The 24,143-nt window shown below is 40.0% G+C and overlaps 1 pseudogene; it reads right to left on the bottom strand.

The window, feature by feature from the left end:
* Positions 1-9,967: 9,967 nt before the first annotated feature.
* LOC138847794 (vomeronasal type-2 receptor 116-like) lies at positions 9,968-22,791 on the bottom strand (annotated as a pseudogene).
* Positions 22,792-24,143: the final 1,352 nt, after the last annotated feature.

Below are 24,143 nucleotides of genomic sequence, written 5' to 3'. Positions count from 1 at the left end.
AAATGAATCTTGATATGAATGGAAGGGGAGATGGAGTGGGAAAGGGAAGGGATCGGTTGGGAGGGACGTTATGGGGGGGAAGCCATTGTAATCCATAAGCTGTACTTTGGAAATTTATATTCATTAAATTAAAGTTTAAAAAAAAAACTTCAAGTGTACATATCATGCAATAGAAACAGTTACCAGCCAGACGGAAAATGCCACCTCTACCCCATTGCTCATAGTTGCATTTCTAAATTTATAGAAGCATCTCATGTATGCTGTGAGCCACAGCACACAGCATTGTCTAAACTGTAAACCCCATCCTTCTTAGTCACGTCAAAATCATGCCAAAGCACTCATTCCAAGGAGGCATCATTGAACAAGATTGCAAAGTGTTACAGGATACCCTTAGAAACTGAACAATGAAAAACATCAACCAGAATCTAGTGAGGTATATGTCTTCTGGATATTTGGAAGCGTTAGCTGTCTATAAAGTTTTCAAAACAAGTGAATGAGTGGAGAAGGACATGGAATGGATCCAGCAGGAAATGGAATGAGTGGAGAAGGAAATGTGTCTCACTATTGTCAAAATCCCACAGGGAGAAGGGGACCCAGATTTTTCATGTCATTAAATGTTCTTATGTTTGAAAGTTCAAGGCTAACAGATATTTGCTGTCAAAGCAAAGAATTACTACATTTTCTGATGATGCCCTGATCAGTATATGATATGGCTAAGCTGTTGCATAATGTGTCTTCTCAGTCACTGGGATCAATCCCTCAAAGGCTACATGCATGCCATTCTTGTCTATCTCTAACTTTCATATCTGACATAAATCAAATACCTTTCAGGTGATCAGAGATGGCCAGTGCCACCCAGACTTGGAGGAAATTAAACATCTAGCAGACCTTGCAAGGGTCAGAGGTGTTCTCTTCAATGTCATCTGAAAGTGAGAATGAAAAGTGAATGGTCTTAGAGGACAGGCTCAAAATGCCCAAAGGTTAGTTACAAGGGGAGAAAAATAGCATGAAACGTAAGATGATAGCCTTAATGTACAATCTCAACACTAAAAGGTATAAACCATGCTTGACTGGTGGAAGACTAGAATATTCCATTTTCCTAATAATCTACCAAGGTTTTATAGCTTTCTAAATCACAACACTTCTGAAACAGAGGTCCAGGAACTCCCTTTCTCCTTTTCCATTTCCTCCTCTCTATTTCAAACACCAAATATATGGCTACTCCAATCTCTGACTACTTCCTCTTTAGATTGTACCTTTGGAAAAAGAAAATCTACATTTTTTACCTATTTGTGCCCCTGAGAATGTCACCCAAGTGAATGTGGGTTTTCTCTCCCCTTTCTTACCCAATCTCATCTGTGGGAATTTGGAGAGATCTAGGAGTGTCCTAATCTGAGCAGAAATCCTTGTCCTGGAGAGTAGTGCTAAAGTAGAGGCCTCACTCTCCTTAAGCTGTAATGTGGGATGTCTTGTCCATCCCTGAAGCCAGTTGAAGGGACTCTTCCTTGTCCTTAGTTCACTGCACATGGCATGATACAGATCAAATCCCAGAGTCACCTTGGGCAAAAGACAGGGGTCCCAGCTGATATCCTCAATGGTAAATACAAGAGCCAGAACATACTGTTAATTCTAGGATGCAAACCTCCACAAAGGGCACAGGGATACTTAGGGAAAAGACTTCAACCATGATTATTTTTTTATTAACTCCAATCCTATAACCGCTATAGAATGAATGTTTTGTGCAAATATGCAGAGGTTGAAATACTGCTCTGTATCATGATCATATTTGATGAGTTCTTTTGGGGGAATAATATTTTTTTATGAATTACCTAACCATTTTCTTGGATGTTTTGAACATGAGAATATGGAGAGAGGTCATTACATCTCTCTAGCTGGTGAAGACAGTGAGAAGAGGAAAGGAAAAATGTCTTTTCTTGAGGCAGGAATGTGTTTTTAACAGACAACAACTTCATGCGTTTTGTTCCTGGTCTTCCCAGCCTCAGCAATTCAAAAAATAAATTTCTGTAGTTAAGTCACAAAGTCATGGTATGTTGTTATATGGAAACTCTAGGTGACTGACACAGCAATCAACTTTTGATGAACACTAGTTAATTTCATTTTTTTTCAACAGACAGCTTTCCTAATTCCTTAGATTTTGTATTTGTAGCAAATTCCACAACATGTTTTGGAATGTTCTATCTAAATTCCATGCACCACAAGGGAGAGAAACTGTTTTTAAAGGAAAGCATAATGAATTAAACACAAATCACTCTTCCTGAATTACTGTACATGTTCCATTCATGGCTGAAAAAATGGTTATCTATATTAGCACATCATTAAATGATTCCCTGAACAGCATCAACATGAATATGATTTTGCACAAGGTCATGGGATTGAAGAATAACTCACCTGAGGGCTATGTGGCTAGCAGAAGCAGGATATTTAAGTGTGGAGAATGGGGGAGCACAAGGCTTGGCATTTATAACTGTTAACCTCTGCCTTATCAAACCTTTGGCATCAACTCCTATCCTAAATCAGGAAACTAACTCCAATTCAGAGCCTGAATGAAGGAGAATCATGAAAATGCAGAACATTTAGAAGTTGTAAGAATCACTTATTGGGGGACTTCAAGTACTTTAGATCAAAAGGCACACCACCTAGTAAAGTTGAATGGCTGCCATCTATTTTATATGGAAATTTGAAAAGTGTTTTCATATAAATAATTACTATTGGTAGCAGTTCTAACTCCAAATTGGTCTTATTCTCTGAATCTTAACTCAAGACTTGCATGCAGATAGATGTGCAGGCCAAGAAAAAACCTCATGCATTTCTACAGGCAGTGACACAAAACTTCCTCAAGGTTAGAACACAGGTGCCCTTTGTATTTCAAGTGTCCTGCGTATTCAGTCACGACGAGCAAACTACCTCCAGTTGACAGCTAGTTCATGCTTGCTGTGTTTCTGACAGGAAGAGGCATCTATCAAGTTTTGGGCACAGGAATTTATGTGTTTCCAATGAATCAAATTGTAATCTTGACTTTTCAACTATCCCTATTTTAAGATTTATTTTATTTATTTGAAAGAGTTACAGAGAGAAAGGTAGAAAGAGAGAGAGAGAGGTCTTCCATCCACTAGTTCACTACCCACATGGCTGCAATAGCAGGAATACACCGATCCAAAGCCAGCAGCCAGAAGTTTCTTCCAGGTCTCCCAGATGGGTGCAGGAGCCCAAGGACTTGGGCCATCTTCTACTGCTTTCCCAGGCCATAGCAGAGAGCTGGATTGGAAAAGGAGCAGCCTGGCACTTCAGGCCAGGGATGCCAGCACTTCAAGCCAGGGCTTTAACCCACTGCTGCACAGTGCTGGCCCTCAAGTGCCTTTTCATTATCTATGCTGCTTTCTGGGTGAGGTATGTTGAAAATTCTCCTTCTAAGCAAAAATGTAATCTCTGATCTATGTTCTTTCTCTTCCCTTTGTCATACTTCCAGTTATCCTCTAATTCCACGTCCTCTTCATCATCACCTCCTCCTCTTTTCTAGAAGAAAGCTATATTTGATCTCTGCAAACAGGCTTTTGCTGACAGATTGCAAGTGGATATAATATATATATATATAATATATATATTATATTCCATCCTTTATTTCTTCAAACAGGCAACCAGTAATAAGAAGATAAGCTACACTGGGAAATCTAATAGTTGGGGGTTTAATGTCTAATGCAGTTATTTTAAATTTAATATTGTTTTATTCTGCTGTAATCAACAATGGTCCATTTTTCTTTCATGTTTCTAATGAGGCTGCTTTATAAGGTCCTTCTTGTGTGATTTTTTTTTTTTTACCTTTGAAGTACCTGTATTCTTATCATGATATTTTCTTCCATTTAAGAATCATGTCAGTTTCTCCTGGTCATGAGATGGTTCCATGTTGAGTGATTTCATGTGCTTCTGCATACTCAGCATTTATCTTGGATTGCCACAGGAATTTGCCTCAGTTTGATGGAGAGCACCACACAAATATTTTCCTATTAGGATGGCTCTTGGCTTTGTCTGTTGTTGGTTCATGCAAAAATGTTCAAGTGTTTGCCATCCACTTCCTTTCTTCCTAGGGTTTTCTCCTCAAGCAAATTCAGCAAAGTAATGCAAATTATACTGTTTGAAAGATCTTGATGTTTTGTGGTAGAAACTTTCATGTTTTCTTTAGAAGAAAGAGAAGGGAATTTCAAATAAATGAACTTACTTCTGCATTAAAATAGGAAGAAGGGAAATCCAAAAACACAGGAAGCACAATTGGTCAGAGGCTTGGACTCACCACATGTGGAGTTGAATGCCACTGACCATCTCCAAATCTACCATAAGTCATCACAGAGTGCATCCCAACAGTCTCCCTGCTTCAGTAAGTTCTCAAGGTGATTCTGAGGGTTGCAGGAAGAAGGAAAGCAAACATAATTAACTTCCTTTTCAAATGCTAGAGTCTCCATGAGGTAAGACTTCCTATTCCAGAATAAAAAAAATTCCACAATATACTGTTCAAGTAAGAAGCAAATTTCCAGCCCAAGAGGGACAAAGTGCATTAGAATCATTTTACATTACAGGATTGCTAGGATTCACAAAAATGGTGGGGAAGAAGCCAGACGGAATCTTCCTCCTCACAATTCCCAACGAGAATCCCCACAGTCACCTACCCAACTCTGCTCAAGTCTAACAACCTATGAGAGAACCTAAAAGGACCACCAATCTGCAGAGCAGTGAGGAGCCAACAGAATCACTGGCACGAACACATGTTGCTCCTTTGCATTTTGGCCCTTCTGGGCTGCACACAAAGCCCCTTATCTTCAGTGTATGGTGCTAAGAAGAAAAGTGGGGTGTGGCCTTTTCTCATTCCCCATGCCTCATGAACCATATTCCTGTACAGAACATGGTTCCTGACTCTGTTCTCTCTTGAGAAACCTGTGCTCACAGTACTGAGGCTCCTGACTTGGCCTGAAGATCATTGTGGAGGCATTCATTATGCTGATGTGTGGATCTCTGCGATGTCACTCCAGAGGAGCTGACCTCAGGTTCCACAAGAAAGATCCTTTTAACCACCTTGAACCCACTCATATGCATTCACTGCAGTACTGCAGGCAAGGCCAAATCCATCCTCTTCTTCTGACACCCTCTAGTGCCTGAGGGTGGTACTGACCCTGACTGCTAATACTGATAGAATTAAAAAGGAGAGAACAATCCAATATGGAAAGCAGGATACACAGCAGACTCATAGAATGACAGATGTCCTAAACAGAGCTCTGGCCTCACAATCAGCCCTTAAGTCATGAGGATCTGGCTAAAAAGCACATGAGAGTATTTCTGGCATGGAAAGCCAAGACACTGTGGCAAAAAAAATGACCTAAATGAAAAATCTCTGTGAGTGAGATCCCAGCAGAAAGAACAGGCCATCATAGAAGGAGGTACCTTTCTCTGAAGAGAGGAGAGAACTTCCACTTTGACTATGGCATTGTCTAAATAAGACAGGAGTTGACAAACTCAAGAGGCTTCCATAGCCTTGGCAGCTCATGACAAGAGTCTCAAGTGATTACTGACATCATTAATAAGAGTGTCAGTTGTTAAATCAACAACAGAAGTCATTGTGCACTTACTCCCCATGCAGGATCTCTGTCATTATTGTGTTGAACTATGTGAATTAACAGTATAACTAGTACTCAAACAGTACTTTATACTTTGTGTTTCTGTGTGGGTTCAAAGAGTTGAAATCTTTACTTAGGGTATACTAAATTGATCTTCTATCTATAAAGATAATTGAAAATGAATCTTGATGAAGAATATGTTGGGTGAGGGAGTGGGAGATGGGATGGCTAGGGGGTGGGGGGGAGGTTATGGGGGAAAAGCCACTATAATCTAAAAGTTGTACTTTATATTTATTAAATAAATGTTAAAAAAAGAAAAATGAAATAAAGGGAGACCTGGGCATTAAGAGCAGTCGACAGCTGTAACTCAAGACTGGGTGAACTGAAACATCAATGTATAATGGAAAGCATCTCCATGGGAACACCAGAGGCCTTGCAGAAATAAACATGAGTGTGTACAGGAAGCCTGAAAGACTGTTTTGGTAGGAGTTGCCTCTAAGCAATGATTGGCCGTTGGTTTTCCTTTATCCTTTATACACACATAGATTTATTTGTCTTAAGGATATTATTGAACTATAAATGAGAACAGGCAAATTTTGCATTCAATGTAAAAATCAATGACAATGCACTTCTTTTTAATTAAATAAAGAAGCCTATTATAGAACAGACAGCTTATGAAAGGCAAGTCAGCACAGAATATACTATTCAGATAATACATAAACATATGATCTAGCTATGAATGATAGAAATTTTAATCAGAGATAGCAATGACACATTAACTCAGGAGTTAGTTTTTGCATGCAAAAATATAGAATTTTAGTTCCAGTGATCATGCCTTTACACACACACGTACATACACAATTGTTTTAAAATACAAGGACTCAGATACCAACTGACTTGGATTTTAGAAGACACACCTGCTAATGGCTAATCCTATACAACTGAGTGTGACTCAGGAAATGTTGCTATGTTCTGAGACAACCATATATAGTTATGATATCTCCAACCCATGTGCTTCTCAGATTGTTGGAGCTGAAGACACTGCTGGAGGGTTTGGGGAGAAATAAGTAATTCTATAAAGAACCAACTACTGTGTTTGAGAGGATGGGGACATTTAATTTAAGATGCCTCAAGTAGGGAAAAGGCTCTCAAAAGGATGTTGGAATCAGTCTGATCTGGTACTTCTTCACTTATCTTTTAAGAATCATGGAAACTGGAGCTGCGCTGTGGTGTATGTTAAGTTTCCACTTGCAGTGCTGGTGTTCTACATGTTGGTGGCTGGAGTCCCAGCTGCTCCACATCTGATCCACATCCCTGTAAGAGTGAAAGAAACTCAACAACAACAAGCTAAACATCCAGGGAGAAATGGGAAATAACTTCAACATGATTTTTCAAAAAAACAGAAACTGAAATGGCCAAAGGAACTTGAAATAATGCTCAGGATCACTAGCCATCAGGGAAATGAAATCGAAACCAGAATGAGGTTTCACCTTACCCATAAGAATGGCTCCCAGAGAGAAATCAACAAACAACCTATGCTGGGGAGGATTTTGGGGAAAAAGTACCCTAATCCACAGGTGATGGGAATGTAAATGGATGCAGTCATTGTGGAAGATATTATCGACCATAAGGGCTGAATATAGATCTTCCATATGATCCAGCAAACTGACTCCTAGGAATTTACACAAACCAAATGAAATCAGCATGAAAAAACATCCTTGGTACCCCCATGTTCATTGCAGCTCAATTCAAAATAGCTAAGATATGGAATCAACCCAGTTATCCACCAACTGATGACTGGACAAAAAAACCATGGTATGTTTACTCTAAGAATATTAATCAGCAGTAAAAAAAAAAAAAGAAATCCTGTCTTTTGCAACAACATTGATGAAACTGGAAAACATGATATTTAGAGAAAACAGCCAGTATAAAAAATGACACATACCATATGTGTTCTCTTATCTTTCATAACAAGTGCCTAAAATGTAATGTATTGGAGTGAAATTGATAATTTGTGATCCCATGTTTTTTTTTTATAGCCTTTGTATCCATTATTGTGGAATTGTGTTGGTTTATTCATAGCATTTATAGGACACTTTACATATGGTAGGTTTAATCAAATGAGTATAAAGTAAACTAGAAGTCAGCACTGCAGCTCAATAGGCTAATCCTCCACCTGTGGTTCCAGCACCCCAGGTTCTAGTCCCAGTTGGGGCGCTGGATTCAGTCCCAGTTGCTCCTGTTCCAGTCCAGCTCTCTGCTGTGGCCAGGGAGTGCAGTGGAGGATGGCCTAAGTCCTTGGGTCCTGCATTCACATGGGAGACCAGGAGAAGCACCTGGCTCCTGGCTTCGGATCAGCGTGGTATGCCAGCCCCAGCACACCGGCCCCAGTGCGCCAGCTGCAGCAGCCATTAATTGGTGAATCAACGGCAAAGGAAGAGCTTTCTCTCTGTCTCTCTCTCTCACTGTCCACTCTGTGGGAATAGGAGAGGGAGGAGGAAGAAGTGTGAGATTTCGGACAGGAGGGAGTGTTAGGTGGGAAACATCACTATGGTCCTACATTTGTATATAAGTAATTCATGAGATATGTATACCTCAACTAAAATTTGAAATATAAACATATTGAGTAACTTGCAAACAATAAAATATATTTTTTAAAATGCAGAAGTAACAACAAAATATAAGTAATTCATGAACAATGGGAATAGGACATGATGGATATTTCTGCACAGATACATATATGACCAGAGGGCATTACAAAGGATGCTAATCTGAAATAAGCATCGACAAACCATTCTACACCAGTAGGAGCCTGCACCTCACATCCACTCCATGGCTACAAAAAATTTCAAAACTTTTCAAATGATGGAGATGACATAGGGAATTTGGAACCTTCAAACCATGATAGTGAGAAAGTTACAACACATTTGATATGTCACCTCCTTAGCAAATCTGACATAAAATTAATTACGGCCAAAACATTTCACACCTAATAGTACATTCAAAAATTAAAAAATACACAAAATGCTCTTGTACATCAGAGTTTGTCTCCACAACACGCAAGTCAGTGTATGGTTAACTGGAAAAAAAAATTCAATGACTAACTACAAGGAATTATCAGTTCGTCATGAAAAAATATAGATATCTGCAATAATGTAGATGGCCATTGAATACACCATGCAAAACTAAAGGTCACCTAAATCCAAGGAGTCTGATCATTATTTTGTAGAAAACAATCAGGACCATAAAATCCATGGAAACAGATACAGATTGGTGGTTGTGTGAATGGCAAGGGAAGGGACTGAGAGTAAAACCATTAGCTGATAAGAAATTTGATTTGTAGTGATTAAAATATTTTAAAATATGACATAGAGGATGGTCACACAACAGAGCGAAATGTCCAAATGACATTACTTCAGTTTAAAGCTGTTACTTTGTTGAATTATTTTCTGCTCGGTATGTAAAAAATGCTTTTTCATGTTTGGTATTGGCAAAAGTATATCTAAAGCCAAAATAAATAATAAACAGGAATAAACAGATGGAAAAGAAGCTTGAAGAAACACATCCACATATGAAAACCTGGTGTGTGATGATCATATCCTTTCAAGTCTATATGAAAGGATATATAATTAAGGAGTTTCTGGACAATTCATTATACAGATTAAAATGATTTCACATGTATAATGGTTGCACTGAAAATATTCAAACTCTCTTATAAAGCTGACTTTAATGTAGACTGTAATAAACAAAAACAGCAAATGAACATGTAACTCATTTTATTAAATATGAATATTACAATGCCAACCAGCTGACAATGAACAAACAGAAATGAAAAGTTTCAAGGAGAGCCTTTATCTGAGATGGGATTGTGTTTGTGATCATAAAACCCAGCCTAAGAAATTTGTACTCAGTATTATTTTTAAGAAGAGAGGAGGACTGGCAGCAGTGAGGGGTGTAGTGGATATAACTACAACCCATAATCCCGACATCCCATGCGGGTACCTGTTCATATCCTGGCTGCTCCACTTGCAATTCAGCTCCCTGTTAATAATCCAGAAAAAGCAGTGGAAAATGTCATCCCTGACACTCAAATGCACACCTGAATTAATCTTGCTTTGGCATGAACCAGTGTTGGGCCACTGCAGGTATCTTTACAGTCTATCACCAGATGGAAGGTTGTTAAAACTCTCCCTTTCTTTTCTGTGAATTGGTCCCTCAACAAAAACATTTTAAGGAAAATATGAATTGTTCATAAGGGGGTATATTCTGCAACTTATTTTTTAACAACAGAGTGCAAGATCAGTTTTATAAATTTTAGTTTCTAACCATTGAAAACTAAAAAAGCCTTAAGAGCTACTCTTCAGAATATCTGTTTCCTTGGGAACTATTCTATCCATTAATCCTTTCAAAGCATTCTTCTCAGGTCTTAGGAGAATAATGTAGCACTTGGGGACAAAGATGCAGCCCAGGAGCCCTGCACTGGAGCACAAGATGGAGAAGACCTCCACAGCCACCATGACCTTCCCCTTGGTGCTGTGGTAGACAGGCAGGAAGGTCACCCAGACACTGCAGAACACCAGCATGCTGAACGTCAAGAACTTGGCTTCATTGAACTTGTCAGGCAGATTCCTGGCTAGGAAAGCCACAGTGCAGCTCCCCAGAGCCAAGGAACCCAGGTAGCCAAGGACACAGTAGAAGGCAGTGACTGAGCCCTTGTTGCACACCAGGATGATGTGGCCATGCTCAGAGTGAGCATCTGTGTCAATAAAGGGAGGAGAAGTCCCAAGCCAGATGGCACAGAGAGCCAGTTGGATCAGGGAGCAGATGGGTATAATGGAGTTAGGTACCCCTGATAGCAGCCAGTGTCTCATCCTTCTCCCTGGGGCAGTGACCTTGAAGGCCAGAAGCACAGTGATAGTTTTGGCCAGGACAGTGGAAACAGCCACAGTGAACACCATTCCAAATGTGGTCTGCTGGAGGACACAGGTGGTTGTGTTGGGATGTCCAATAAACAGTAAGGAGCAGAGGAAGCAGAAGATGAGGGTGAAGAGCAGGATGTAGCTGAGACTATGATTGTTGGCCTTGACTATGGGAGTGTCTTGGTGCTTCAAAAAGACCCCAAGAACCGCAGCGGTGAGGACAGAGAAGCACAGAGCTGTGCAGACGAGGGTCATCCCCAGGGGCTCTTCAAAAGACAGAAAAGTCACCTTTTTGTGGAAGCACTGGTCTCGCTCTGTGTTGGCATACTGATGATCTGGACACTTCACACACTGGTCTGTATCTGGTGAGAAATGTACAATAACATCATCCCAAGTTCAGTTATTTCTGATTCACAAGGACCTTCTAAATAGCCGAGTAGATTTAAGCAACATCTCTTTATTGTTTTTGAAGAGAGAAAACATAAATCACTTGCAATTAATTATGCCCATCTTTCCCATATTAGCCAGATTGCTATTACTTCATCTCCCTATTTTATCTTACATACTGTTGGGTACATTGCCTTTTTCTCCTAATGAAGCCTTAAGGTTTGTGCTCTGAACATATTCATGATGCTTTAAGCAATACCTTAATCTGTGTCATTTGTAACATCATGAATTCATTGTCCATGGTTTCTTTAGATTGGGAAGTGATGATCCAGAGGAATCCATGTGTCTTGAGGGCTAATCTGCCTTTCTACATGGCACATTCCTGCTGCATTCTCGCTTTGAACAAGAGCAAGCACCCTCCCTCAACCATTACTTTAATGATGCAATTCATTTCCTATATTCATGGCCTAATAACAACCCACAGTTCACAAAATTTGTAATGAAAGATATATTTATTGTTTGATTGATTTAATTTGTTTGGATTGCCATGTTACAGATTGAGGAAGAATGACATGGAGAAAGTGGGAACTCTTCCATCTGCTGGTTCACAGCCTACATGGCCACAACAGCCAGAGATGAGCTGATCTATGGCCAGGAGCCAGCGGCTTCTTCCTGATCTCCCAGTTGGGTACAGGGGCTCAAGCTCTTGGCTTCTCCTCCACTGGTTTTCCAGGCCATCAGCAGAGAGGTAGATCAGAAATGGAGCAATGGCCAGAGTTGTGGCACAGTAGGTTAATCCACTCTCTGTGGCCTCAGCATAAACAATGGGTGCCAATTCTAGTAACTGCTGCTCCTCTTCCAATCTAGCTCTCAGCTATGGCCTGGGAAAACAGTGGAAAAGGACCCAAGCACTTGGGCCCTTGCACCTGCATGGGAGACCTGAAAGAGCTCTTGGCTCCTGGCTTTGGATTTCAGAGCTCCAGGCATTGTGGCCATCTGGGGAGTGAACCAGTATATGGAGATCCCACTCTCTCTTTCTCTGCTTCTTTTTAACCCTGGCTTTCAAATAAACTAAGAAATCTTTTAAGAAAATAATATGCACAGAGCAGTGCCTCCTGGGTAATTTCTAGCACACGTTGTAGTAAACATTCTTACCTCAACTTTGTTTCCAACCTTCACTCAAAATTTTCATAATTCTTAAGCAATCTGAAAATAACCTTTAGGGTTTAAAAGTGTTCTTTTTTGCATTCCATGGGTTATTTTAGCTCCTTGTTTACAAATCACAGATCTCTGTTGATTTATTTTTATGCAGTAATGCTAATTACTATCACTAGTATTTCATGGACTAATAAACTGAATTATATTGTGTGCACCAATTTAAGCATAATGGAGCCTCTTTAAAAAACACTGACAAGAACCAAATCAGCAAGTCAGAGATGAAAAAGGCAATGTAACGAGAGACACCACTGAGAAAAAAAGTCATCAAGAATTACTACAAAGAACTGTATGCCCACAAATCAGGAATCCTAGAAGAAATGGATAGATTCCTGGATGCATAAAACCTACATAAATTGAATCATGAGGAAATAGAACACCTAAACAGACAAATAACCAAGACAGAGATGGAATCAGTAATAAAGACACTCCCAAAAAAGAAAATCCCATGTCCCGGTGGCTTCACTGATGAATTCTACCAGGCATTTAAAGAAGAACAAATCCCAATTCTTTTCAAACTATTCAAAACAATCAAAAAGGAGGGAATCCTTCCAGAACCCTTTTATGAAGGCTACTTTACATTAAGTTCTAATTCATAAAAAGACATGACAGAGAAAGAGAACTATATACTTCTGGAAACTATTATGGATGAAAAGGATTAATTACTACCTAAAGGTAGGAAGAATTTTCTCATTAGTCACATACCACTTCCTTTTGTTATTTTGTCAAAGATGAAGATTTATGAGACAGGTGTTAACTTCACCATGAAACAGGCACTGATTTACCTGTTTGGTTGGAAATCTCATTCTCTGAACAAGGTGTGCACAACAACAGGTAGGCTTTACCTCCAAATGGGTTTTCCTGAATCCAGGGCTACAACTCTCACTGCAGACTGAGCGTGGCATCTGAGAAAAATCAGATGAATATGGGTCACAGTTGGGACTGTTACCTAAGCTCAAATTAGGGTATTTAGTCCTGGACAATTTATGCACTTAAATTGTAAGTACCTGTTTCTAATACACTGATTGCATGCCATATTGACTCTGTGCCATGAAATAGACTCAAACAAGTGGATGAACAAATGTGTTTATTATCCTTCCTCAGACACCATGAACAAAAGAAACATACATAGTTGGGAAGGGGAGTGGATTAATGTCTGTAAAGGTCTTTTTATGAAACCATGTGACACAAAATGCCAAACCAATTGTGGGTAACAATGTGTAGTGTGAACTTTAAGTTAGGAACCACTTACCTCTGTAATTCCTGTGGCCCACTCTATTACATCCTCAGAGAGAGACAACAGTTGCTCATGTGGAGAAAACTGTCCTATTTTCACTTTACATCCAATACCTTTTGGAAAGTTCCACAAGTTGAGAATATCATACTCAGCATCCAATTTTCTCTTTTGATTCAAATTCACCATGTCACCAGCAGGATTGGCAAATTGGAGGTGCTTGAGAAACAGGTGCAGCTAAAAGAAATGTGTCATCCTCTCATAGACTGCCTAAGAATTTGTACAACAAACTCAAGTTAGAGAAAGCATCTTTGTAATCACAACTACACATAGGAGAATTATTGTAGCAACCCAATGAAGCCAAACAAAGGAAACCTGATAGAGAACTATATCACAGTAACTTGGATTTCAGTCATTTTCATTGAAAAACAAGGACAACCAAAAATCAATAGGTGTGAGATTCAAACAAAAGCTACACACACTCTATTATTTTCTCCATGTACGTATGGCAACAAACAGCAAAATGAAGTTACCCACATACAAATGTGTGAAAATTACATGAGATCATGATCTCCAGGATCCAGAAACTACTGAGCACTATCTGACACTGAAAGAGGAATTCTCCTACTGCTGAGTTTGAAAACAGAGACAACATCTACATATTTCACATATAAACATTAAATGGAGAGACTCTTGCATTCTTTTTAACACACATACTGATCCTTATTCACAATTACATCCCAGTAGTCAATGGAACCTTGTTGCTGATGGCAAACTAAATGAAGGGGGAAGATTTATATCTTAGAAACTGAAACAACTGCATGATTTCTGGTGTTTTGGAGAAAGGATCGCAAGTTACTTGGTTTGAACACCTACAGAAGTTCTTAAGTGGATCACTCCAGGAGTACATGTCATGCAATAGAAACCAAATTACCTGCCAGGAAGAAAATGCCACCTTTGCCCCATTGTTTCCTGGCTGCATTTCTAACTCTTGTAGAAGCATCTCATGTATGCTGTGGGCCACAGCATACACAGCATTGTATATGTTGTAACTCCCATCACTCATGGTCATATCAAAATGATTCAGAGGCAATGATTCCAAGGAGGCATTCAGTGGACACTTCTGCAAGGTGTTGCGGGATACATCAGACACTGAGCAATCAAAAGCCAATGACCAGAATGTAGAAAGGTAAAAGTCTTCGGGTATTTGGAAGGGTTAGCTGTCCAAAGAAATTTTTGGAAACCAAAAATCTCACTATGGTGGTGTGAAAAAATGAGAGTCCCATGGAATGAGTGGAGCAGGCAATGTCCCTCAGAACTGGCAAAATCCCATTGTGAGGTGGTGACCCAGACTTTCCCTGTCATTACACGTTCCCATGTTGGAAAGCTGATGCCAATGAGGGAATCAGTGTCACAGAAAAGAATCACCACATTTGCTGATGATTTTATGATCTGATTGTGATACGGCCAGCGGACTGAAGAATGTGACTTCTCAGTGGCTGGGATCAGTTCCACAAAGTCTACACAGATGCCATTCTTCTGCATCTCAACTTTCAAATTGGACATAAACTGAATACCTTTTGGGAGGTCTGATATGGCCAAACCCACCCAGGTCCAGCTGAAATGAAGCATCAGGGAGACCATGCCACGGGCCAGGGAAGTGTCTTTGGGGGCCATCTGATAGAGGGAAGGAAACTGACCACTGTCACTCAGAGGAGGTTCAAAAGACCCAAGAGTCAGCTAAGGGAAAATGCAAGAAATCTGTGTAAGGTTATTGCTATAGTGTACAATGTGTACAATCTTATTCCTGAAGAAATTAAGGAAACGATGGAAGTGTCAGAAGATTTTAGAATATTTCATTTTTCTTATCTCCCACTACATGAGATCTTCCTAGTTCATGAGTCATTAGCCTCACAAGTTGACATAACCACTTCTCATTTTAACTCATCCACATCTCTGCTTCAGAATAAATGTCACTAATCCACCAATCCTCTGCATGCCTTCTCTTTAGATCACCCCCTGTGGCAAATATATAAGGTCACTGTTGCTTAAATTTTTGGGTAGAATAAGGGACCTAAATTGATCTTTTTCCTTCTATTTCCCTTGCACACTCACCTGTGGAATTCTGTAGAGTTCTAGCAGTGTCCCCATTTGGATAGCAATGCTTGTTCCTGATATTACAGCTACAGACTTGCTCTGTTTCCTACACGTGTAATTGGGAATGTCCTTTTCCAGTCCCGCAAGCCAGATGAAGGGATTCTACATCACCATCATGTCACTGCACATGACATTATAGAGATCAAATCCCAATGTCATATTGGGTAAAAGATGTGGATTCTTGTTGATCTCCTCAATAGCCAAAACCAAGGCCAGAGCATACAGGTAGTTTTTGGACTGAAACTTGCATGAAATGCACAAAGATCTTTAAGGGAAAAGCCTCCAATCCAGATTATCATCACTTCTACTGTAATTACTGCAATGGATGGCCATGGCCAAAAATTCATATGTTCTAATCCTTCTCTGTACATTTGCTAAGGAGAGAGTGTGAAGACTGCCATATTTGCAGGACACATGTCCACCCCAGAACCAAAGCTGCTACTCCCTAGATCCTGGTCTCCCAGATTAAATTATTCTGAAATATAAGATCTGCTTTTACACCATTATCTTGGGCATGTTTTCACATGGCTGACCATGCATTTGGATTTAAATCATCTCTGGCAACACCTACCTCTTTTACGTTTTTTATTTGATATCTAACCTAAATAATAAATAGGCTCTGGAATGCCTTCCCTAAAGTTCATGGTCACCTAGGAAGAACATTGCAGTTGTCAAAGAAAGCATGATAAGGAAAAGCACATCATCTTGAGTATTGCTACTATAAATGTTTCCTATAAGCACAAACTGCAATGATTCTTCATCTTATCAAATCATTAAACACTTCTTAAAACAGGAGTCATATGACCATAAGGCTGCAGGTTGTCATGGGCAAGGAGAGTAACTCAACTGAAGGCTATGTGATCAGTAAGAAGGGTGATGTCAGAGCACTGAATCACAGATGGAAATCTGGAATTCATCCTGAAAAATCACTTCCCCATCAAATTTAGCCATCAACCACCATCTCAAGCCAGGAAAATGAAATCAGATTCAGAGCTTGAAAGATGGAAAGCAGTGAAAAAGTAGGAGCACTTTAGAGAAGCCTGAAACACTCAGTAGGTGGACTTGAAACACTGGGCTGTGAGACCTGTGACACTTTACAACTAAGACAGTTATGGATTTATTTAGAACACTAAGCATATGTTAAAGTAAATCATGACCAGTGGTATCAGCGTTTACTTCAAACAGACCTTCTTCACTCAATTTTTCCTACAGAATTCAACATAAATAGCCTTCCATTCAATGAGCATGATGCATTTCTCCTTTCTGGGATCTGACATGTCACAAAAAATGTAAATGTGGAGCCCTTTGTATTTATTTCAGATGTCCTTTGTGTTGAGTCTTGATGAATAGACTAGGTCACGTACAATGCTTGCTAAGGGTCATTCTGTGCTCCAGAGGAAGTGACAGTTTTTTTTATTTCTTGGTTCATGGTGAAACATAATATGTATGTATGTATATTATACACATATTCTCTCTATTTATATACAGGTGTTCTATAATCATGTATACAGTTGCTTTATATATATATATATATATATATATAGTTTGATATATACAGTTCCTATAAATATGTGTTATCAAATATTTCATTCATACTTTGTATGTAGAATGAGGGAAAATGAAAGACCTTGCTAAATGAATCAAATAATGTTCAGTTTTGTATTTCATATATCTCTGCTCCTCTCCTCATTCTTCTACACTTCCATCAATTCCCCATCCTCTCATTTTGTTCACCAGCTCCTGCCAGCACCAAAATATCTAGAACACTCTTTGACACACTGGGCTTTTTGAGAGTTTCCCTTTTGGTCTGTTTAGTGCTCTGTTTCTTGTCTCTAAGAACAGTTTATAAGTAGTTATTTTATGTTCTAAAGTTTATGAATCTAACATTGCAGGGTATAGTGTCTATTGATAGTTCAGTATTGCTTTTTTTCCCAAGTATCACCAATACAGGTACTTTCTACTGGGTTTGCTAAGATTTAATTTTGATCTCCCATTTGCATGGCATACATCTTGGAGGAACCTGGGCTCTATTCATAGCATCTTTTCCTGCTACTGGAAATTCACTACCTCATGGTCTCTATCATTTCAGAGAACATTTAAATGGTGTGCTGTATGCAAAAACATGGAGAATACTGCTGCTAATATTGGATAAATATTTATAAATGAGATATCATGTGCACATATAATATTAGGTGAATTTATAAATATCAATGTGAAGTGAATAATATCATTATAACAAGCTAGTATCCATTAGATATTTTCAGGAGAGATCTTTGGACAAATGCCTAAAACACTTAATTAGTTGTATCACGCTATCCTAAAAGACAGTATATTGTGTTGGAATGAAATTTAAATATATATATGTGTATATGTATAACACATTTATATTTAGCTACAAAAAGAAAGTATCTGAAAGAGGAGCAGAAGCAGATAAAACCCCATCTGAAAGGTATTTTGCTGAGAAAATGATAGAATCATGGACACATCATCAATGTTGTTGATTACAACCATTAAAATTTTTATGGGTATATTCATTGTTAAAATTTAATTATTATTTTATTTGTGCAAAGGTGTTGCCCTGAGATTTCTTTTATCTAATAAAAAACTTACTTTCTTGAATTTCTTTTCTCCTTTATGACTGTAGAAGAAATGAGGTGTTCTTATGATCCCAAATCTAGCACATATTAGAAAACATTGTGAGCACATGTGGAAGAGCTCATCTAACTCAGATTTGTTCATTTCAATGCATGGGTCCTCTAACAATCTGCTACTGAGGCACAATAGGCCCCTGAGCTGATGAACATGGATAGGGAATGACAAAAAGATAGCAACCAGACTCTCCTTCCTCCTATGAGGTAACATTTCCTGAACCATTAAAGATGCCAGGCAAGAAGAAATGTCTTTCTCTTGACCCCACACTAACTATCAGCAATTTTTAGGAGGGACAGAGGATGGACAGGGCAGGGACACAGAATGCATTTATCAATCATTAGCAGACCAAATAACAAAGAGCTGTTATGCAAATCAAGGGAAATGATTATGACAAAGAGAACTTACCCTCTGAATGTTATATTATTTTTTGAATTATTCATGATTCTATCAATGAAGTATCTGTAAATGGGGAAAAAGGCACCAATCTCAACATCTCCATCCTTGTAAAACTCTGTTTCATGTGGTAAAAGCAGTAACGATCATCACGACATGTCACAAGGCAATACAGCTGCAGAAAGAACAACAGAAAAATCAAAGGAAACATCTTTGAAGTCTGTGAAAATCCCTAGGACACAATTGCAGTGGAACATGCGGGGTTATGCAGGTGCATATATATATAGCATGCATGTGTGTGTGTGTGTGTGTGTGTGTGTGTGTCTGGGTGTGTGTGATTGCTTGAAACAAGCCACTTTAACACTGCTCCATCTGACCTCTTTCCACCAGCTGTCCACTCATCCATGGGGGAACCTGAAACCCTTCCTGCCCTGAGGCTCTGAAGCTCAGGCCTTCTGTCCTGGTGGAAAACACAAGAAGAAAAACATGTTTGTGAATCATCCTCTTCACCCAGGTGCCAGGAGTTCCTCCAAGTCCATGGATACAAAGACTCAAGGGCATAACACCTGTTAGTTATATTTGGTCCAAGGGCTTTGTCAATAAACCACTCCATGAACTTTTGGCAATTATGTACTGGGACTGCATCAGAGGGCATGAAGGGAGGCATCAAGTGAGGTTCTCAGTTGGGTTTCAGACCAGAAATCTCTAGTGTCAAAGAATTCAAAGACCTAAATAGCAACAGGCAACCACACATTTTCTTGATGCCACGCAGACCCCAAACCAATCCTGTTTATAGAGATACCCACTAGAACATGTGATTTTCAATCACTGTGGGACCAGTAATCACCCTGAATTCAGAAGTTCCCATTCAGGATGTCAAATCACTTCATCTTTATTTGTAAAGCATGAAACCCTTCCACGGTGCTGTTAACCATGGTAATCCCATGCTGATCTGTTTTTGCACTTACAACCTTGGTTGATGCACTCATGAGAACTCAGGACTTTTTGAGTACTTCTCACTTTTTGCTATAAATCTGAAAATACCAGCCAGAATGTAGACTTCAGAATATTCATGGACAATGTGTGTTATGAACCAAACATGCACAAATTTCATCAATATATATTCATTATTTTTTTGCTTAACTATTTCCCTCATATTCATCACTTTTTATCTTTTGCATTCTTTTTTTTTTTTTTGGAATGGCAGAGTAAGACAGTGAAAGAAAGTGACAGAGAGAAAGGACTTCCTTCCATTGGTTCACTCCACAAATGGCCGTTACGGTCAGTGTGCTGTGTGGATCCGAAGCTAGGAGCCAGGTGTTTCCTCCTGGTCTCCCATGTGGGTGCAAGCACCCAAGCACGTGGGCCATCCTCCACTGCCTTCCCAGGCCACAGCAGAGAGTTGGACTGGAAGAGGAGCAACCCTGACAGAACCGGTGCCCCAACTGGGACTAGAGCCTGGAGTGCCAGGGCTGCAGGTGGAGGCTTAGCCTAGTGACTCACAGCACAGCCCTATCTTCTGCATTCTTAATGCTGAATTTGATATTTTTTATAGCTTGGGATGAATGCTTCAAATGCAGAATTTCAGTCTTACACGGAAATATATACGCTAATTGCATAAAAGTATAAAAATCTGAGATTATACATTTCTGTCTAACTTTAACTTTAGCAACACTACCTTAAAAGTTAATAATATTTTTCTATTTGAGACTTTTTGTAATTTCTTTTGAAGTCTAATAACATTTAGCTCACTATACAGCAATTTACAAAAATGAAAGCAAGTGGACATTTGAGTTGGTAAGTACAGAGTTCTCTGTGTGTATAGGGAACACCCACATGAACTTACACTCAATCTGCATCGGGAACACTGTCTCCAATGGACTTTATCCTGAACTATCTTCTCAGGCTCAACACACTTCAAATCAAAAGTAGAAATGACTATAAGCCCACTGCAAGAATAATGTCATAGCAAGCAGAAAAAGAAATAAAGCAAATCCACAACACAGAAGTGCTCTAGCACATAGCACTCACTGTGTCAATTCTCAGTAGCTCCAAATTAGTTATGCTGGTATGTAAAGCCTACAATGGTGCATTTTTGTTAACTGCTCTTCATTATGTCCCACCCAAGAATCCCCACATCATGCATTTTCCAGCCATACTTCATCTGATGCAACTCCTCTGAGTATAACAATACATAGTACCTTGCTAATTTTGCCACATATGGTAATCTACCAAGAATCTGTTTCTACCATTTTGTAAGGAAATTAGATAAGTGGTTCAATTCAAAGATGACACCCAAAGGAAGTAAGGTGGGTGGAACCCAAAGTTGTTTACCACCAAAGCTAATTGGCCACACAACATCAGGAGAAGTGACAACAATTGATGATGAGTGTACAGACATATGGCTAGTCCTGTAAAAATCACCCCATAAAATGACCTTTGGGCCGGCGCCGCGGCTCACTAGGCTAATCCTCCGCCTAGCGGCGCCGGCACACCGGGTTCTAGTCCCGGTCGGGGCGCCGGATTCTGTCCCGGTTGCCCCTCTTCCAGGCCAGCCCTCTGCTGTGGCCCGGGAGTGCAGTGGAGGATGGCCCAGGTGCTTGGGCCCTGCACCCCATGGGAGACCAGGAAAAGCACCTGGCTCCTGGCTCCTGCCATCGGATCGGTGCGGTGCGCCGGCCGCAGCGCGCCGGCCGCGGCGGCCATTGGAGGGTGAACCAACGGCAAAGGAAGACCTTTCTCTCTGTCTCTCTCACTGTCCACTCTGCCTGTCAAAAAAAAAAAAAAATGACCTTTAAGTGATTGGTTAGTTCTTATGCCCTGCCCCAATGACTCTGCAGTTTTGTGCTTTAAAAGGGTTTGTTATGTGCACAATAAATGAGTTTTTGCTTGACTTGGCTCCCCGCTGCATCCGATTGTCTCTGGGATCATAAGGCTGGGAAACGGGCAAGTGGTGCACTTACCTTTCCTTGTTCCCAGTTCATCCTTGTTTGGGTGGACTAAGACCCTGCACCATTATTCATCTTACCTAGGATTAATACTGTTGATTACTGGGGGAGTCCAAGATGGCTGAGAGGGAAGGGCATACTCTTCTAGTTTAGGAGTAGAAAAAGTAAAAGTGGAAGAAATACATTCTCAGGGGAGAGTTAGAGAGAAAAGTGCAGTTGGAATTCTATGGAAGGAAGACGAATGTTGTGGATCAGTGTGGAAGGTCCAGATGTTCAGTACAATCAAGGACACACATAATCCCAGGAGCCCAGAGCCAGAGAAAGCAACAGCTTGGGGAAGGTGGGGAGATCAGACTGCACTCAGTGGCCTGGGCCATGTTTGCATAACTGGAGGGAGAGCTTTCAAGAGTCAAACACCTGATAGAAATTGGGAGAATATAGCCACACATTCTTTCAGAAACATGTTTACAACTTATATTTTAAAAAGCAGAAGGAACAATAATAATATCATCAACAATGGGTATAGCAATTGAACAGACATTCTGCAGAGATAAATGAGCAAAAGGCCTTATCAAACGTGCTAATCATCAGTAAACTTAGAGTGACCACCTCACATCTGTTCCATTGGCTATAACAGTTTTTGTTTTCAAGGATTTCATTTGAAAGGCAGAGGGAGAGGGTGAATGTGAGTGAGACAGAGAGAAAAAGAGAGAAAATGAGAGAGAGAGAGAGAGAGAGAGAGAGAGAGAGTTTTCCATCCCCCAGGTCACTCTCCAAATGGCCACAATGGCTGGAGCTGAGCCAATTCAAAGCGGGGAGCCAAAGCTTCTTCTGGATTTACCAGCCAGGTACAGGGGACCAAGCACTTCAGCCAGGTTCCACTGCTTTCTAAGATCATGGTAGAGCTGGATCAGAAATGGAGCAGCCAGTACTGGAACTGGTACATATGGGAGGCTGGCACTAGAGGCAGTGGCTTTACCAGTTATGCCACAGCGTCAGCCACAATAATAGTTTTTGCAAGAAATTTGTATGCCTTAAACAAAAAAGATAAATAACAGAAAAAAAGAAAAAAAGTAAAAAAGTAAAAATTTTTAAAAGTTCAAGGATACCTCTCATGAAATGGAAACCTGCCAGGCTGAAAATGCCACCTTTGCCCCAATGCACATTGGCTGCAGGTCTAACTCTTATAGAAGCATCTCAGGTATGGTGTGGGCAGAAACATACACAGCATTGTCTATTCTGTAGACCCCATCACTCATGGTCATGTCAAAATCATGCTGAAGCATCCATTCCAAGGAGGCATTCAGTGGACAGTAATGCAAGATACTGCAGGATGCCCCCAAAAACTGAGCAATGAAAAGACATCAGCCAGAATCTAGTGAGGTAAGCATATGCAGGATATCTGGAAGGGTTAGCTATCAAGTTTTCAAAACCAGTGAATGAGTGGAGCGGGAAATGTGTCTCACTGGTTGTAAAATCCTACTGGGAGATGGGGACCCAGATTTTCCATGTCATTAAGTGTTCTTATGTTTGAAAGCTAATATCTATTAGAGATTTGTTGGCAAAGAAAAGAATAACCATGTTTGCTGATGATGATCTGAGCAGTATTTGATATGGCCAGGCCATTGCTTAATGAGTTTTCTCAGTGACTGAGATCAATCCCACACCACTTCACAGATGCTATTCCTGTTTATCTATAACTCTCAAACCTGACATAAATTGAATACCTTTCAGGTGATCAGAAATGTTCAGTCCCACATGGGGTGAGCTGAAATGAAGCATCTAGGTGACCATGCAAGGGTCTGAGATGTGTTCTTCAATGCCATCTGCAAGAGAGAATGAAACATGACCATGGTCACGCAGGCTCAAAAGAGCAAAAGGTCAGCTACAGGGAGAGAAAAAATAGCACTCAACATAAGAGGACAGCCATAAAATACAATCTCAACCCTGAAATTTGTCAACAATGATTGAAAGTGGTGGAAGACTAGAATATTCTAATTTTCCTGACAATCTCCCATGGTTTGAGAGCTTTGTAGATCCCAACTCTTCTGACACAGTCATCCAGGAAAGTCCCTTTCTCCTTTTCCATTTCCTCTTCTCTACTTCAAGCACCACAAATATGGCTACTCCAATCTCTGAGTACTTCCTCTTTAATCATACCTATGAACAAAGAAAATCTCCATTTTACAGCTTTCGTGCACCTGAGAAGTTCACCCAAATGAATGTGGGTTTTCGCAGTTTTCCTCTCTTGGAAGCCCCCCTCCATGCCACTCTGGCTGAAGGTCCTTGTTTCTAATAAATACTTTTAAATTTCTTTGCTGTCCGCTTGGAAATTCTTCTTCCATGTGAGGCAAAGAACCAAGGTAACAATAATTTTTGTGCCACCATTTCCCATAATATTTTTGGTGCCATTACTTGGAGAGCAACTCCAATGTGACTCAGATTGCAACTCTTATGTGATGTGCATCCAAACTTGGATAATCTCATTGGACTGGTGAGCATGCAGAATACAGTCACTTTTTTCATAGTGTCTCTTTCATAGTCACTCTCACTTTCATCTATTATTTTTCAATTTATGTTTCTGTGTGGGAGCAAACTGTTGAAATCCTTACTTAAT

This window comes from Oryctolagus cuniculus (assembly GCF_964237555.1).
Source record: "Oryctolagus cuniculus chromosome 16 unlocalized genomic scaffold, mOryCun1.1 SUPER_16_unloc_1, whole genome shotgun sequence".
Taxonomy (NCBI): domain Eukaryota; kingdom Metazoa; phylum Chordata; class Mammalia; order Lagomorpha; family Leporidae; genus Oryctolagus; species Oryctolagus cuniculus.
The sequence above is the reverse complement of the archived record's forward strand: the minus strand, read 5'-3'. Positions and strand labels throughout refer to the sequence as shown.